A 7,091-nucleotide genomic window follows, 5' to 3' on the forward strand; every position below is an offset into this window, starting at 1 on the left:
AAAAAGCAAAACCCAAAACCAACACCCCCAATAATCCAATTAAAAAGGAACAAAGGACCTGAATAGGTTCTCCCCCCCAAATTTATTTATTTAATATTTAAATGGCCACAGGTACATGAAAATGTACTCAGCATCACTAATCATCAGGGCAACGCAAATCAAAACCACAGTGAGATACCACCTCGCACCAGTCAGAAGGGCCATCATCAAAAAGACAAGAGGTAAAAAATGGTGGCAAGAGTGTGAAGAAAGGGAACCCTTGTGTGTGGGAATGTAAATTCGCAGCCACCATGGAAAACAGTATGGAAGTTCCTCAAAAAATTAAAAATAGAACTACCATCTGATCCAGCAATTCCGTTTCTGGGTGTATAGCCAAAGGAAACAACACCTCTGTCCGGGACAGATATGTGAGTCCCTGTGCTCACTGTAGCATTATTTACAGTAGCTAAGATGTGAAAACAGCCTAAGTGTCCACCAAGAGACAGATAAAGATGCGAACACACAAACACACACACACACACTGGGATACTATTCAGCCGTAAAAAGAAGGAAATCTTGCTGTTTGTGACAACATGGATGGACCTAGAGGGCATTATGCTAAGTGAAATAAGTCAGGCAGAGAAAGACAAATACTTTGTGATTTCATAAGTGGAATCCAAGACAAAGTCATAGAAACAGAGATCAGATTTTTGGTTGCTAGAGGTGGAGGGTGGAGGAGGTGGCGAAATTGGGTGAAAGTGGTCAAAAGGAGGGGACCTTAGGTGGCTCATTTGGTTAAGCACCTACCTTCGCTCAGGTCATATTCCCAAGGTCCTGGAATGGAACCCCATGTTGGGCTCCCTGCTCAGCAGGGAGTCTGCTTCTCCCTCTTCCCTTGCCATTCCCCCTGCTTGTGCTCTCTTGCTCGTGCTCTCTCTCTCTCAAATAAATAAATAAAAATTTTTTAAGTGCTCAAAAGGTATAAACTCTTAATTAAAAGATAAAAATATTCTGAGGATGTAATACAGAGTGTGATGACTCTAGTTAACAATATTGTATGTTCGAAGGTGGCTATGAGAGCAGACTTTAAAAGTTCTCATTACCAGGGGAAAACATTTAGGGCCAGGTCAGGTGAATCATTTCACCATACATACCTACATCAAATCATTATGTTCTGTACCTCAGACTTATATGATGTTATGTGTCAAGTATATCTTAATAATACTGAAAAAAAAATGAAAACCATTGTCAACCCCCACTAACTTCTGTATTACCTAACTTGGTGACTATCCCAGCATGAGAAAGGGGAAAGCGCGTGAGTTTTGGAGTCATACGGACTTAGATTTAAGTTCTGACTCAGGCTCTTGACAGCTGAATTACTTTGGGTGCTCCTTCCCTATTTGATGTCACTGAGATCCAGCTCCGTGGGAGTCCGGTATCACCAGGCTGGGCCAATCCCAGACATGGGAAGGGAGGTTGACTTCCTTCTCCCAGATCCTTATGACACGCTCAGGGAGGAGTTCAGTTTGATGGAGAGATGCTCTGGGCCAGGGCTGTCCCTTCTCCTGGGCCCCGGGGGGATTACCCTGAGCCTTGTTCTTCTTGCAGGTGCCTTGGGGACCTGCCTCTCTGAGCACAGAGTGAAATACAGAAATGCTCCCAGCCTTGGGGCACCTGACTGGCTCAGTCGAAGAGTGTAAGAGCGTGCGACTCTTGATCTGGGGGTGGAGGACACTCATGAGTTTGAGTCCCATGTGGGGTGGAGAGATTACTTAAATACAACTTAAAAAAAGAAAAAGAAGTGCTCCCAGTCTTAGAGTCTCTCCCACAGAGCAAGACTGAGGCTGGGAGCTGCTGGGGTCTGTCCCCGACCTCCACCGCGAGCAGCTTTCAGGGTTGACCGGTGTTCTTAGCCTTTTCCCACATGCCTGTCCCAGGGTCTGAAAAACATCTGTGTTGGTTATGGCCTGGTGGGTTAAACGTTCTGAACTTCAGTTTTCTAATCTGGAAAAAGGGGGTTAATACCGTCTAGCCAGGTTTGTTGTGAAGATTACGTAAAGGAATATATGTAAAGTTCCTCAGACAGCGTTTGGAGCATGGAAGGAAGTCGATACATATTCATTCTCTTACCCTCTTCCTTTCCTTCCTCTCCATTGCCACCTGCTCCCAGATGCCAAGCCAGGAGCTGGGGAGCCCCCTAGCCTCCTTTCTCTCCCTTGCTCCCTGAAAATGATCAGATGTCACGCCTGTCGGGCTGTCTCTCCACCTGACATGCCCAGCACCTCTTAGCTGAGCTCAATCCCTCCTCCATTTCCCACTTATTACCGCAGTAACCTATTAAATTGTTCTCCCTACGCCCAGCCTCATCTCGTTCCAGCCCATCCTCCATGCTGTTGCTATTTCTAAAATGCAAATTTGATCATGTCTCTTTCCTGCTTAAAATTCTTCATTTGCTTCCCATCACCTTCAGGATAAAATCCAATCTCTTTAGCATGTCACACATGGTCCTTTGTGACCTGGCCCCAATTTCTCACTCTGGCCTCATCTATTCCAACCCCAGTTCCTCCCCTCATCCAAGACGTCACATTTGGGCTCTCGATGTGCCTAGACATTTAGAGATCCCTGAACACGCGACGCTCACTCACCTCTGAACGTCAGCCCTTGTTTTTCCATCCGGTTGGAGTGGCCAGACATATCTCCACTTCCACATCACCACAAACCCCCTCCTGGGTCCTCCTGATCCACCTGGCCCTTCAGGCCTGAGCACAGAAGATGGCCTCTGGGAGCCTGGGGGTCAGAGCCACACCTCTGCACACACATCTGTCACAACACTTACCACGTTGCAGAGCGCTTGTCTGTTTCTTTCTGACTCTTGTCGATCAGCTGCGAGTTGGTAAAGTCAAGAACCGCCCCTGTCACTTTTAGATCCTTAGGGCTTATGTGTGAGTGAGCAGGACAGGGTCTGCATTAAGATCCGACTCCAAGCTCACGCTCTTCCCACGTGGCATCACATGTTAGTATTCGGGAATGCATTCCTTCATGTAGCAGATATTTAATGGAATCTGCTTTATGCCAGGCTTGCTCTAGCAGTGCGGGTTCCATGGGGTTAATGGGATACATTCCTGTCTCCCTCTTCGGTCGCCGTCTTTCAGAGCAGATCCTGATCTTTTGCTATTCTGATTCTCTGATGGGATACTCGTTCGTCTTCTAGTCTGTTTCCCGAATCCATTCTCTCCGCGGGTCCCACCTGCCATGTTTACATTTACGTGTCGCTGACCTCCCGCAGGTGTCCATGGAGCTGTATCTCCAGGTTCAGCCTGCCTTATCCTGTACAGTACTCCTGCTCCCTGCTCCCCGGGTTCTGGCTCAAACACTTCCCTTCTCTTCTCTTACTTCTCTACACTCACCCAGAATTGTATACTTTGCACAACTGCAGGATCTCCACCTTGTTCTCCCTGCTCCGGATCTCTCCCTTGCCAAATTAGTCCTGCTAGAATAATCTAAACATGCTGTTTGGGCAAGTGTCAGGTTTATGGTCCTTGTTCTGTTATTCAAGGCCCTTCCACATCTCCTGTGGCTTCCCTGTCATCAACCACAATCTTCTTTCATCATTTTTCTCTTGTTAACACCCAGAGGACAGAGAGCTACAACTTTTTTTTTTCCTTCTTCCCATTTCCTTCCACCATTTGCCTAAATTTTATCCTTCCCTTAAGGCCCAACCCAAATCCCATTTTCCCCAGGAAGCTTTTGGCTCTTTCGGGCCAGGACCATGTCTTTCTTCTTTGATCTATTACCATTTACTCTTATACAACCTACACTTTGTAACTCACTTAGGTAACGTAATCATCTATGGCCGGTGGGCCAAATCTGGCCTGCTGCCTCTTTTTTGCAGAGCCTATGAGCTAAGAATGGTTTTTACATTAAAATTTAAAAAGAAGAAAAAGAATATTTCATGACACATAAAAATTATATGAAATTCACACTTCCGTGTCCACAAATAAAGTTTTATTAGAACAGAGCCGCACTTATGGGCTTATTGTTGCGGACTGGTTTCAAGCTGTAGTGGGAGCCGTAAATCATTTCAGTAGAGACCATCAGGCCTGCAAAGCTTAACATAGTTACTATTTGGCTGTTACAGAGAAAGCTTGCTGATCTCTGATCTACGATCTTCAATTTTCTTTCTAATCTTTGCATAGCTGCTTAAGAACTGTGGAGAGACCTGCTTCATCCAAGGCAATCTTTTCAGTGCTAATTAGCCACTGATTAGAAAGGGTTGGGGGGAACCCGAGGAGTAGGCTTCCTAGAGTGAGGAGGAGCTGGCCTAGTTAGAAATTGGCTAACTTAGGCAACCACGTCCCATTGTAAGTAAGAGTCAGAGGATCTCAGGTGGATGGGGGAAAATACTTGATCTTGTCCCCTTCTCTGTTTCAGATCTGGCAGAGAAAGTGTAGAAGCAGATTGGGTGATGTATAGAAGTGTTCAATCACCATATTGTACACCTCAAACTAATATAACACTGTATGTTAACTATATTGGAATTTTAAAAAATTAAATTAGTGGGGCGCCTGGGCGGCTCAGTTGGTTGAGCGTCTGACTCTCGGTTTTGGTTCATGCCATGATCTTGGGGTCTGGAGATCGAGCCCCACCCTGTGTGGGGCTCCATGGTCAGTGTGGAGTCTGCTTGAGATTTTGTCTCTCTCTCTCCCTCTGCCCCTCCCCCTTCTCACTCTCTCTTGCTCTAAAATAAGTAAAATCTTTTTTTTTTTAAGATTTTATTTTATTTATTTGACAGAGAGAGACACAGCAAGAGAGGGAACACAAGCAGGAGGAGTGGGAGAGGGAGAAGCAGGCTTCCCGAAGAGCAGGGAGCCCAATGCAGCGTTTGATCCCAGGACCCTGGGATCATGACCTGAGCCAAAGGCAGCCGCTTAATGACTGAGCCACCCAGGCAGCCCCCAAAATAAGTAAAATCTTGAAAAAAATATTTTTTAAGTACTAAGGACAAAGAAAGAAAATGTAAAAGTATAGAGAAGCTAGCTAGAGAAGGGTTATTTGAGGTCTTATCTGAATCTGGTTGTTGAAAAGAGATCAGTGGTTCTTGGCTGAGAGTAGCTCAGCTATTAAATGACTCAGTTAGTACAGGCCATGGAGGAAATTATCAAAAGGGTGTCGTGGCTGAAGCCGAGAGTTTGGTTTTGGCTCGCTGAAACTGTATGTAGGCTAAGAGGTTTTACAATGCCTAGAAGGATCACAGGCAAGAGAGTTTGAAGGATTTCCTTAAGGTAGAAATGAAGGCTAGATATTTAGAGAAGCAGGACTGGCAGTTGAAGTCATCAGGGAGTTCACGACTTCTCCCTACATGTTCTGCTTCTCTTCATCGTGCTCTAACCATATTTTTTCCTTGAAACTTACATGACATAATTATTAAATAAAATTCCATCTTCTCAAAAAATACTCTCTACAGATTGGACTGTGGGCTTCATCTTTCACATCTGCTCCCTACACCCCGCTTGGCTAGTGGACTCTGGCACTCAAACCGGACCACCAGACGGGCTGCTCCTTGAAGTACAGGAGGATGCAAGCTGGACTCCCAGAGCAGGACTTGGATATCGAACCCATTTTAATGGCAACAATAGACAAAAAGTCATAATAAGTAAGTTGTTGCATAATACGTGTGTTATACATAATAAGTAAGTTGTGGTAATAAGTGTGTCTCCTTTTTTTATAGTCTCACTGTCATGCCTGGCACAGTGGAGGGCACATTGTCACAAGGAGACTGAATGCATAAGCAGTTTTTTTTTTTTAAGATTTTATTTATTTATTTGACAGATAGAGATCACAAGTAGGCAGAGAGGCAGGCAGAGAGAGGAGGGAAGCAGGCTCCCTGCAGAGCAGAGAGCCGGATGTGGGGCTCGATCCCAGGACCCTGGAATCACGACCTGAGCATAAGGCAGAGGCTTTAACCCACTGAGCCACCCAGGCGCCCCGTGTTTTTTTTTTTTTTAAGTAAATTGTGACATTTTTTGATTATTCATTACTTACTTACTTATTTATTTATTTAAGACTTTATCTATTTATTTGAGAGAGAGAGAGAGATAGGGATAGGGAACACAAGCAGAGATGAGAGGGAGAAGCAGGCTCCCGCTAATGCGGGACTCAATCCCAGGATCCTGGGACTATGACCCTAGCCGAGGGCAGACTCTTAACCAACTGAGCTACCCAGGCTCCCCAGAATAAGCAGTTGTAAATTAACTTCGGTGGGGAGCCCATTACCTATTCAAGTGGATGCTAAGGTACCATCTCCCCCCCCCTCGCCATTATATGGGAGGTAAGATTGATGGATTTTTAAAAAATATTTTATTTATTTATTTGACAGAGACAGAGAGAGAGAGATCACAAGTAGCCATCGAGGCAGGCAGAGAGAGAGGGTGAAGCAGGCTCCCTGTGGAGCAGAGAGCCGGTTGCGGTTGCAAGGCTTGGTTCCAGGACCCTGAAACCATGACCCCAGCCGAAGGCAGAGGCTTAACCCACTGAGCCACCCAGGCGCCCCAAGACTGATGGATCTTAAAATGTCTTTCCACCCCTCAGATCTGTCATATTCCCAAACAAACAGGCACTTCACAATTTCCCTGTTCTTTGCCACGGAATACGGTCCACTTGCTCTGTCTCTCGTCCTTCCCCTCCCTCTTCCTACCCTCTCCGCATCAGGCTGCCATCCTACGACTAAGTCTTATCTGCAGCATCTCTTGGCTTTACCCTTTCCACTCCTGGTTTCCTGCGTCTCGTGGACCCTCGTGATTTCCCTCCAGCTCTTCCTTCTCGCTCTCACAAACTCGCACGCTCCGTCCTTCCCCCTCTCCTTCCCTCCTTCGTGCGCTGCTCCTTCCTCTCCCTCCTCTGCGCCCGCTCCTTGGGTTTCCGCGCTCTCAGCCCCCGACGGTCTCCCCCTCCTTCCCGCTCTCGGACCGTCTTACCCTAGTTTGGAAATGCCGCAGACCTCCGGGCCCGCCGCCATTGGGTGCGAGCGGCCGTCACTCTGCGGCCGGAGGCGCTCCCATTGGTCGCGCTGGAGGCGGGCGCGGAGCCGACTATAAAAGGTGGGCCCGGAGGAG

This window comes from Lontra canadensis, unplaced genomic scaffold (genome assembly GCF_010015895.1).
Source record: "Lontra canadensis isolate GAN:19392208 unplaced genomic scaffold, GSC_riverotter_1.0 scaffold230, whole genome shotgun sequence".
NCBI classification, from domain to species: Eukaryota; Metazoa; Chordata; class Mammalia; order Carnivora; family Mustelidae; genus Lontra; species Lontra canadensis.